The 11,795-nt window shown below is 44.1% G+C and overlaps 1 long non-coding RNA gene across 1 annotated transcript; it reads right to left on the reverse strand.

The window, feature by feature from the left end:
• Positions 1–382: 382 nt before the first annotated feature.
• On the reverse strand, positions 383–4,448 carry LOC144301092 (uncharacterized). Its single transcript, XR_013367826.1, has 4 exons — positions 4,292–4,448; positions 3,725–3,797; positions 1,297–1,589; positions 383–1,119 (listed from the first exon to the last, which is right to left on the reverse strand). It is a non-coding gene; the product is annotated as an uncharacterized LOC144301092 (long non-coding RNA).
• Between the last annotated feature and the right edge of the window lie 7,347 nt (positions 4,449–11,795).

The raw sequence follows: 11,795 nt of genomic DNA on the forward strand, positions 1-11,795 counted from the left end.
ATGAGTCTGGCCAAGGCTGAGCCTGTAAAATCGAGACAGGATTATAGGTAGGTGGAGTGAGTGGACTTGGAAGACTTGGGTGGGCCAGAGAAGGCAGGCCCGGCAGGAGAGGGGAGCCTCCACCACCCCCGGGGGCTGCTGCTTCTAGGTTACTATGAAGAAATGTAGGCCTAGTGTAGTCCAATCTTCAGATGTCTTAAGAAATGCTGCAAAAGCTCCTGATTTTCAAATGTTGGCGACCACTGAAACACATTTTACAGCACTGTGTATAGGCTGAAGCAAACCAACCTGTCTGCTGGATCCAGCTTCTGAATTCTAGGTGGGGGCTAACTTTTATCTTACCTCTGATGCTTGGGGGTTGTCAGGGGTGGGTTGAGAGCCCGCATGTAGCCACATTCGCTCCTCCGCCCGCATCTCCCTACCGCAAAATTAATCTAGCCTGAGAACTCCTTTGCAGCTTTGAGAAAAGTGAAGCTCAAAAATCAAAGTACAAGCCCAGACAAAAACCTTCCAGGTAGGAGCCTCAAAGATCGAGCTTTACTTTTATTTTTTACATATTTTGTCATGTCCCAGAATGGCTGGCCATGTTAAAATCGCAGATGTGATAGCCACCCAAGCTCTGTAGATCCTCCCAGCACAGGACAGGCTTGGGAAGGAAAGGAGGAATGATAGGGAGCAAGTAACACCCCCAAGACCACCCAGGAGGCTGGGGACACCAAGTCAGGGGCCAAATGTATGTCCCTGCCTCCAAGGACTTTTAATTTGGGCCCTGTATTCCTATCTGTCCCCCTGGGATTTGGAATGTGCAGACCATGGCTCTGCGGGGGTCCAGGGGAGTGACGTTTGCAGAGAAAAGTGTTGTGCTTGGGAGGAAAGAGTGAAGTCAGCGTGTTCCCCTTGGGTCCCCAGCAGCAGGTCAAGGTCACACCTCTACGTTTTCACGTTGACCAAGCAGGGACCGTCCTCAGGAGCCCAAATGCTGAAGAGGCCAACACGTCTTGGAATGCGGGCCAGCATCAGAAGACACAGGCTGACCCCAAATCTCCAATTCCAGGCAAGTGCTGTAGCAACCCCATCAGTCAGGGCTTCTAAAGGCTGCACAGCGTGCCTTCACCAGCTCTGCGTTGTTGGGCAAAGGGAAGAAGAGGAAGGCAAAAACAAAAACAAAAACAAAAAGGCAAAGAAAACAAAAGGCAAGATACAGCTCCTGTAAGCCTAAAGGGCTGGCTGCTAATCACCACGGTGGGAGCCTCTCTCCCCACACCCGCCTTGCCTTTCCCGCCGATACCAAAGTACCTGTCTCACCCACGAGCACACGCGAACCTTTCACTTTGTTCCCTAGAGCTCAGACACTGGGGCTGCTCAGAAAGATCTGGGAGCCAGCAGAGCATTGTGGGTACTGACATGCAAATGAGGAGCGCAACCAAGCGTGTCCCACATTGCTTCAGAGGACCTGAATTTTTTATGGCTTGTATGTGCTTTTTGATGTTTTCATTGTCTCCAGCATAACTGATATGCATTCTGATTCTGACAACGAGAAGTTTCTTTCTTTCTCTCTTTCTTTTTTCTTCTCCTGGAGCCTGTCTTCTCTACCTCAAAACAAAACAAAACAAAAACAAGGGGGTTAAAAAACAAACAAACCCCAAAACCAAAAAAATCCACTGTAACAAACTGAGGTTACTTTAAGAAGTGAAATATTTTAAGCAATCCAACCACAGATGCAACCAGGAAAGGAAAACATGTTGATTCTCTTAAATTCCTTGGAGGAAAACAGCTCCAACTTTCCTACCTCACTTAAAGGGACAACTTCCAGAAGGGGAGGGGGGGCAGTGCTTTTTTTTTTTTCTCATGGTGGTCAGTGGTGAAGAGGCCATTGCTATTATGAAATCCGCCTTCCCCATCTGTTTGCACTTGCTCCTAATGAAGTTGGGGAAGTTCATTTGGAAAAAGTGAGAGCCTTACTGGACCTCCTCCCCTACACACACACACACACACACACACACACACTTTGAGGACGAAATGAGCTTTTAAGGGGATCATTTCATTTGACAGCCATTTGCCCTCAAAAGATCCAGAACACCATCCACCCACTCCAAATACCTCAGATTCAGTGGTTTTTCTGGTTTGGCTGAGGGAAGGAATTTCTGGACAAATCACAAGAAAGTCATTCCTGAGAGAATCCTGCCAACTGCCCACCCCCCAACACAGGTGACTAAGATTGTCAGGTAATGGGCTGGGTCTGAGAGGACCTGTCTGAACCTGGATGTGGGACCCTCCGAGCATTCCAGCTTCATTCCGGCTTTAGCCATGCAAAGAAAATACAGGGCAAACCTTGTCAACGTGAACACAATGGCAATATCTATAAATATCCTAATGAACCTTGCATTTTGCTCGCCATTCTACTCATCCAAGAACTTGCGACTCATCGTTCCGGCCTCTATATGCCTCTTCCGTCCAAGTTCAGCATCATTCTTTCCATTCAGCACCATGCTGTGCTTCCATGGCCTCGGATGACTTGTCCGCCAAGAAAAGACAGCTTCCCCACTCCCGAGTGCCCCACTCCCCACCCTCCATATCCTGGACAAGTTAGACCCACTTGCTTTTTCACATCCTTCTTTGGAACTTTCTCCCACATTCCTCCACCTTCTCTGGAATTCCTCCACAGATTCCAAGTGCCTCCAGGCTCTGAGGCCAGAGCTGCAGAGTGGCACCCTCGGACTCAGATCTGCTCCTCTAACAACTTCTGTCTCCATCCTCAGCTCCCAGCAGCTTCCCCGGCTCACAGTCAGTGTTTCAAATATTTCTGAATGAAAGAAGGCAGCACTCCATGTTTATTAAACACTTGGCATCTAATTTCCACTAAAGGCCTAAAACGTAGGTATTAGCATTTTCATTTCACAGGTGATAAATTTGAGGCCCCGAGAGAGTACATGACTTGCCCCAAATCTCCAACTGTTAAGTGTCTAAGGTTCAGAGATCTCCCGGTGACACACCCTTTGTCTCCAGAAGAGACACCTCTTAGCCCCTTCTCCATTGTCAAGACATTGCCCACAAATAACATTTCTGAGACGTCCGCAATGACCCCATCAGATAGTTATTAATAACAACCCTGCTTTACAAACGCAGGACCAGGTAGCATAAATCCCTGCATCCTTATTGCAGTCCTGCTATTCTTTTCCAGAACCTTCTTTGAAAGACCACAACAACTGCTGTGATGAAAAAGAGAGTCTGATTCTCCCATAGCCTAAGCCACTGGGGCGGGGGTGGGGGGGGGGAGAGGGAGGAGGGGGTGGTGGAAGGTCGGTGAGGAATTCCAAGAAGCCATGTTAACCTTTTCAATTACAAACGCCTTGAGGGACTTCATTCTCAAAACCACTCTGAAGACCACAAGCATTTATGATCCTTCTAAATATATCCACATGAGCCTCCAGAAGTATCTCAGGTAGTCAGAACCCAGCTCCATAAAACACATAAATACATTTAAAATAGCAGTAACTGTTTCCACCCTTCTATTTTTTGTTTAATGACTGAGTGTACCCCAAATAGAAATGTTGGCAGCCACCCCTTTTAATAGCACTATTTATATTTAACTTATCAGGATATAAATGGAAGCACAGTAGGCTCACATAGCAGATCTTGGTTTATTTGCTTTCAACTTCAGAGCCAGGCAGTCCTGAGTTCGTACTGGCAATAAAAATAAAGAGACACAAGTAAGCGTTCTCACCTCATCTCCGGCTTCCAGCTATCCTGCCCTTTGGTACATCCAGTTTCTCCCACTGGAGCATCTCAGGGGTGTCCTGTGGGGAAAGGAGAGAGGTGTCAAATGGGCTCAGCTTTTCAGATAATGAAAAGGAAGAGGACTTCTCGAGAAAGGCTTTGTGGTGGTGGCTACAGTAGGACTCTAGGAAAACTCAACCAGAGCAAATCAGGGCGAATGCAAAAAAAAAAAAAAAAAAAAAAAAGAAACAATATTCCTATAAGAGCTGTCCAAACTCCCCACGCCCAGCCCCTCTCCAGCACCCTCACGTTGTTTAGATTTCAGGCTCTTGAAGAAAATGTATTTCTTTTGACATTTAATAATGTCTGTTGACACGCAACATCCCTGCTAGGGCTTTTCATTTTTTTTATTAAATGATGTAAATTCTGTAACTGAGACCAGTTGTCATCAAACATCATAAAGCCAATCATGCCTCAAGTCATCAATATTTATTGTCCCCGGTGGGGGAGAGGCTGTTTTCAGTTTGGGGCAGATGGGTTTAATTTTTAAGTGGGATAGTTAAAGCAGACGCACCTAGGATAAAATGTCAGGCCAGCAAGGATCTGCCGACATGGTACGATTGAGATGTTCACACAGCTGGAAGGAAGGGGATGGGGGAGAGAAGGGTGTCCAGGGAGAAGGGAGAGAGGCAAAGTGGAGGGGAGGCATGGGCCAGAGAGGGGGGAAGAAAAAGAAGTGGGAAGAGAGAGAAGGAAAGAATGTATGCTCATCGATGTGTAGCATTTACAGAATCCAAACCTCCACTGAAGGATGTGCAGAAAGACTTGGGGAGGGGAGGAGGATGACAGGCTGAGCACTCCAGTGACAAGTAAATTGGACAAAGTGAAAGTGAAGTTCAGGAGAAGGAGGGAAAGTGAAAGAGAACCTGAAAGAGAAGGTAAAAGGCAATAAATGGGATAAAATGTGAGAGAAAGTGAAAGACAAAAGAATGAGAAAGGAAAGGAGAACATGAGAGTCAATTAGAAGGTGAAAAGAGAGAAGGAAAAGGAATGGGGAGATCTGTAGAGAGAGAAAGCGAGAGAAGGAGGGAGGGGAGAGGCAGGGGCAGGAGGGCCAGCCTGGGTGGTGGGGATCTTGGGGATCTTGGGGAAGGAGGGGGCAGGCCTCATGGGAGGGGGCTTGGCCAGTCTTTGGGCAGACCAGTCCAGGGTCAGTCAGGAGGGGGTGGGGTTTGTCTTTGGCACCTTCACCTGTCCCGCCTATGCCCCCTCCCCTATTACAGACAGGCCTCTGGAATGTTCTAGAATTTTCTCATACCTGACCCTCAGGAAAAGCCAAGGATTTCATTCACATTGAGGCATAAATGACTAATTAGTAAAGCTTCAAATGGTATATTTCTGGCTGGACTCGAGTTTTCCTTATTTGGTTTTTTAGTTCTAATGGCAAATCCTGAGACATTTGGCATCCAGGTGGGGAAAATTTCAGGAGATGTGAAGCTGGTGGCCAGTCTCAACCATAATCAAGTCTGTCCTTCCTGAATGTTATGTGGGGGATACACTTTGCAGACCAAAAGTTCTTTTTTGGAGTAACAGACGGGAGCAGTGTGACTAAGCCTTGGACCTGGGTGGCCCCGTGACAAACCTTGGGGCCTGTGGCTTCTGATTGGGACCCCAGTCCTGCGCTGCTGAATAGAGGGACCAGAAGTGGGACCTATGGGGGACAGAGGATGAGAAGCCTTGTCCTTTGTCCTCGGGGTTCAGTGTCTGGCAGAGACCAGGGCCTGGGAAGGAGGAGAGGCCAACAATGGAGTGTTCCGGAGTGTCCTTAAACACCCAAATTCTGCCCACGCTGGCTTTTGTGCTGACGTCAGTCAGAGGCAAGAAAGGAAGAAGGAAGGAAAAAACCTTAATAAAGAAAATTTCCAAAAAAACTCCTGGAGAAAAATAAATAGGTCAAACCTCAAAGCAAGCCCAGCAAACTCTCCCCAATGGTCCAGCTCATCACTTGTATTTTGATATTACAGGCGGCCTTCCTATTTATGTAACGTGGCCCGTGAGGTAGGCGAGGGCCAGGGCCCCCTCCCACAGCGTGGATGAGGGTTCTGAGGCACAGAGGCCCCCACACAGGGTCTCAGGACCTGTTGGAAGCACCAGAGGAGCCAAGCCTGAGGATCTCCCCCACATCTGCCCCCTCCCTGGAAGAAGAAGAGACGAGAGGCGTGGATTGGCGTGCCAACACCCCATGACCGGCCTCTGTTTCTCCCACCTTGTCTTGTGCATTCCTAAGTGGAAAGAAACTGCATTCTAGGCCTCCCCCAATCCTGAATTTTCCATTCGGATCTGGACAAGTGCCAAGGCCTGAATGCCACCACGGTCTCTCCCGGTGGCCCACAGTCGGGCAGCCCTGGTAGCTCAAGCTCAACCTTGTGTCATCTGAAACGGCTCCAGGCCACTCCTGCCCGGGCACCCAGCTAGCACCCCAGAGCTCACCAAGGACATGGGGTCCCTGTCCTTCTGGAGACTGAGGCCCAGGGCTGACTGCTGACATGAAAACTGCACCGGATGGTTCAGTGCCCCACATCTTCACTAACATTTTGTCTTTTCTTTCTGATCCTTGGAATTGTTACCAATTAGCATCTCATTGCTTTTTAATTGCTTATTTTCTAATTGCTAATGAAGTGAAACAGTTCTCCATAAACGTCTTGGCCATTTAGCTCTCTCTTCTAGGAATGGTGCACATCTTCCCGTTGGGTTTCCTGTTTTCCTCTGGCTCCTTTGCAGTATTTTGAAGTCTAGAGTCTATTCCTTTGTTGGTTTTAGACAATGTTCATTATCTCCTCCCAACCTTCCACCCCTCAGTTAACAGTGGTTCTAGTGGCCATGTTTGAACAGATATTTTTCATTTTGATGTAGTCAAGTTCACTGATCTTTGCCATGTGGTTTATGTTTCTGGTGTCTAATTGAAGAAATCCTTACCGCCCTAATGTCAAAAAGATATTCTTTTACATATTCTTCTATGGAATACGTAGCATTTTTCTTTCACATCGAGGCCTTTTCTGATTTCATCTTTGAATGTGGTTTGAATTAGAGCCACAATTTTATTCATACAGTGAGCCAGTTACCCCAACAGAACATACTAAATAATTCATTTTTTTTCCCTCCACTGCATCCTCCTTTTTTTTTGAAATCATATATCATGGGTCTCTTTCTAAGTTGTTTTCTTTATTCTGTTTCTCTGTTTCAGCACTAGTACCCCACTACCTTTATGAACACTGTAGAATGTCTTGTTTTTATGCTTTTTAAAGGGTTGATTTATAGTCATTTTTACTCTGGGCTACTTTAGTCTTCTTCCAGTGACTCTGCTGAAAATCCCAGATGTTCATGAAGGACTCTCCCTTAGCTGGTCAGAACTCAAGTGTCTCCCAAGCCTGGGTAAACTCTGGACATCGTTTACCTCATAGTGGAAACCTCAGGATGATCCTTTCCCTGGCTTCTGGGAGTTTCACTCTGAGCGAGCACATTAGAGTATTCCGCAGAAACTCCTGATGTTCTTTCTGAGTCTAACCTCCTCCCTCTCTGGTTCTCTGCCCACAGGTTCCCATCTCCTCAGCCTCATTAAAGCCTCTGATCTTTCTTTTCAGAAGAAGCTGCTTTCTTCTTAGCTCAATGAGGCAGCCATGGACTGCTTGAGGCCTTCTTGTTGGTACAGTATTCTAGAACCTTCCTCCAAGAAGGACAGGGATCATAGGGTTTACCTTATTTGTTTGCCTTTTCTCAGAGACCAGAGTCCTGCAGCCTGCCGTTGGATGCCTGAGAGCAGCTGCTTCGTGTATTTGACCCTGTTTTCTACTTGTTTATGGTGGGATGGTAAGTCCTGTTCCAGTAACTTCAACAGGACCATAGGCAGAAGTCAGGGATGACTCCTTTCATGGGCATAGGTAAACTACTCTTGCATCTGGCAATTTTGTGAACACTTCTGAATATTAAGAGCTTTCCCATTGATCATTACCATTTACAAAGAAAGACAGTTTTTCTGTTTATTCTTTTAATTTCTACATCTTATTTTTTTCTCATTGTATTGAATGGAATATCTTACACTATATTATATAGATGATATATATATATATATATATTTAGTATATATAATATGTACTTTTAAAAAGTAACCTTACCTTTTTTCTCAGCTAAAAAAATTACAATTATATGTTGAACTGTATTGAAACCATACTCTGGATATATTGACATAACTATGTAATTTTTCTTTTTAGTACATTAATATGGTGAATTATAATACTAGGGATGCTTGGGTGGCTCAGTGGTTGAACATCTGCTTTTGGCTCAGGGCATGATCCTAGGGTCCTGAGATTGAGTCCGGCACTTGCCTATGTTTCTGCTTCTCTCTCTGTCCCTCATGAATAAATAAATAAAATCTTTAAAAAAAAAAAAAAGAATTACAATACTAGATTTGCTGAAATGATCTTTGTGCTCTGAAATACAGTTTACCATGATCTATTTTAGCTATAATGTTGAATTTGGTGGGCTAATACTTTCCTAGCTCTTCCCTTTTTTACTATTCTGAGTGTTCAGTTGAGGTATATTCCTTCAACAAAATATGTTAGACAACCTTCTCTGATTTCTCAAACAATTGGTGTAAAGCAAGGATTAACTTTTAATCTGACAATTTAAAAGAACTTATTTCTAAAATTGTTTGATACCAGGGCTTAAAATAAAAAGTTATTTGATCAGCATATCTATTACTTTATTGTTATGTCTAGTCAATACATCTATTTTTCTTACCCCATTTTTGGCTTTTTATATTTTTCTGACAATTTATCCATTTTGCCTACGTTTCCTGAGTTTTTTGTACACAGTTGTTCACAATATACTTTTATTACTCTCTACTGCATCTGTAAGTATTTATCTGCTTTCATTGTGTACCTATTTTTTTTTATATCTTCACTCCCTTTTTAAAAAATGATTTTTCATGAGAGATTCTTATGGTGAAGGAACTGTTCAGTGTGTTCACTAGGGTGGCAGACACATGAATCAAAACATAACAAAACTGCATAGAACTAAGTACACACATGTGCACACACACCAACGCGTATGAGTACAACAGAGAAATTCTAAATAAAATCAGTATATTGTATTTGTGTCAATACCCTGGTTGGGCTTTGTACTCTGGTTTTGCAAAATGTTACCTTTGGGGTAACTGAGGAAAGAGTACACAAGACTCTTTCTACATTAATTCTTCTGATAGCATGTAAATCCACAATTCTCTCGACCAAAATTTCAATGAAAAAAATCAATTTTGCCAGATGTTTGATTCTCCTTACTAACCTTTTCAAAAATGCTAGCATGCTAGCTTTTGCTAGTATTTTTTTTTTAGTTTTATAATAGTCTGTTTTAATATAAACAATTGTTGGAATTAATCAATCAATGTCCATTTCAGGAAGTTCCTTGTCTGAATCTGAAGGCACAGCTGTGTCTGTACCCTGCTTGGCAGCCTGAGGGCCTAGGCTGTCTCCTTCTTCCACCCACTGGTCCATTCTGCTCTGCCTGTTTCTTTTGCTCCTCTTTTGGAGGTTCCATTTTGGGTTTGGGCTTTGAAAATATAGGGGCACAGATACTCATCAGCTCCTTAATTTTACCTTCAATTTTTTTTTTTTCCTTGACAATTGGATCCACGGTCAGACTCTGCTTGTTCTGCAGATTCAGTTTGTCATTCATCCACTCCATGGCCTTATCTATTTTTTTCTGTTCCCTGTTTCATTAATTTCTATACTGTATTTATTATTTCTTCCCATCATGCCATTCTGAGATTTTGGTTTTTGCCACTTAAGAAGTATAAAAGCTTAAATATCAAAGGCTAGTTGATTTGTTTTCAGGGATTTTTTTTTTTTTTTTGACAAATGTATTTAAAGCCATATGTTCCTTCTTCGATCTGTCACGCAGATTTGACATACCATGTTTTTTTTTTAAGTTTATTTTTTTAAGGTTTTGTTTGTTTATTCATGAGAGACACAGAGTGAGGAGCAGAGACATAGGCAGAGGAGAAGCAGGCTTCCTGTGGGGAGCCTGATATGGGACTCGATCTCAGGACCCCGGGATCACGACCTGAGCCAAAGGCACATACTCAACCATTGAGCCACCCAGGCATCCTGATACACTATGCCTTCATTGTGCTATTAACGTTAAGCATTTTAGAATATCCTTTATGTTTTTCTCTCTGACCCAAGAGTAATTAAAGAGCCAACTTTTTAGTTACCCAACAGATATAACTTTTTAAGCTAATAATTAGCTATTGATTTCTTATCTCCCCAACATGATCAGAAAACATTATCTGGTTTATTTCCTTAGAATTTATTGAGGCTTCTTTTATGGCTAAATTGATGCCAGTTTTTGTATAGGTTCTATGTGAGCTCAAAACGTGATGTGTATATAGTCTGTGTGAAATGCATTGTGCTATAAACACCTAATTTGAGTTCATTAATCATGTATATCTCCATACCTTGGTTTTTATTCATTTTCTTCGTTTTTACTTTCGAGCCAATCCGGAATCTCTGTGTATTTTTTTTATTATTGGATTTAACCTAGTTACAATTACTAATATATTCAGACTCATTCCTGTTGCTTTGTTCAGGGATTGGCCTTCAGCACATGGGCTTAGGTCAAATTCTCTAGAAGCAGAGCCCGAGACAGGAATTCTTGTCTAAGTGACGCTTGAGAGTAGGGCCTCCGGAGGGGAAGATTTGGGAGTGCAGTACAGGGCAGGGAAAGCAGAGGAGGACAGCTTCCAGTTGGAGAGAAGCTTCTCCCGTGGAGGCTGGAGCTCACCCTGATGTTTACCTGCCGCCTGCAATGAGCAACCGTCCAGGTACTGCTGTACCTCCCACAGGAGACAGAGAGATCAGTGATCTGCCCTGGGCAGTGTGCAAAGGAGAAAAGGGCATACCCTAAAAGCACTCCCACACCCTGGGAAACAGCCTTCTTTCTCTTGGGGTGCTCCCACTCCTCATCCTGGAGACCCCATCATCTTGAGCCTCACTCTGGCCTCAGTGGTGACTGCAGAGCTGGGAGCAGAGAAGGGAGCAGCAACCTTTGCCAGCTCACCCTCTTGTCCTACCCTTTCAATTTCCACTCATCCTTTTCTGTTGTGGACTCTTCTCTGAGGACTCAGGCCACTCAGTTTTTTGGTGGATGGATCGGAGGTTGACCTGAGTGACTACCTGGACTTGGAGGATCAACCCCCATCTTTTCCACTCTCCATGGTCCCTTCCCCTAGGATGGTCTTGTCCCGGGTGGCTCTCCCATCTCTCAGGTAAGTAGCTTCCTGCTGGGTGCACCCTAGGTCCTACAGCCTGGACCCTATATACCTGTGTCTTTGGGAGACAGCATTTCAGACTTGAGCTAAGATCCTCCTTGCCTCAACCCACCCCCACCTCATTATATGTAACCTAAAGTGGCCAAAACTCTTTGGGGTGGTTCATAATAAAAAAGGAACATGTAAAGTCGGAAACAAAAACACTTACAAATAAAGTTCGAGAGACTCCAAGTCGCATACACGGAAAGGTAAAAGAATTCTTTCAGGGAAAAAAAATCGTTGGATTTCAGCCCCAACTTTTACTGGCAGCTGAGGTAAACTAGAAGGCACTGGACCACATTCAACTGGTTATCACTGGATGCGTTTTTCTTTTTTTCTTTTTTTTTGGAAAATATACAGCAAACATTTCTAATTTTTAAAATCCCTCTTTCCAAGGGACGCCTGGGTGGCTCAGTGGTTGAGCATCTGCCTTTGGCTCAGGTCATGATCCCAGAGTCCTGGGATTGAGTCTTGCATCAGGCTTCCAGCAGGGAGCCTACTTCTCCTGCCTACCTCTCTGTCTACGTCTCCGAGTCTCTCATGAATAAATAAAATCTAAATAAATAAATAAATAAATAAATTCCCTCTTTTCCAAAGACCTATCTGTTAAACAATTTGGTTCAACTCCTCCTCTATTCTTTTATCTGGACAATTTTTCCTTCAAACTCACTTGACAAGTAGAAGGCTAATCACTGAATGCTCTTTGCATCTGCTT

This window comes from Canis aureus, chromosome 29, assembly GCF_053574225.1.
Source record: "Canis aureus isolate CA01 chromosome 29, VMU_Caureus_v.1.0, whole genome shotgun sequence".
Lineage (NCBI taxonomy): Eukaryota > Metazoa > Chordata > Mammalia > Carnivora > Canidae > Canis > Canis aureus.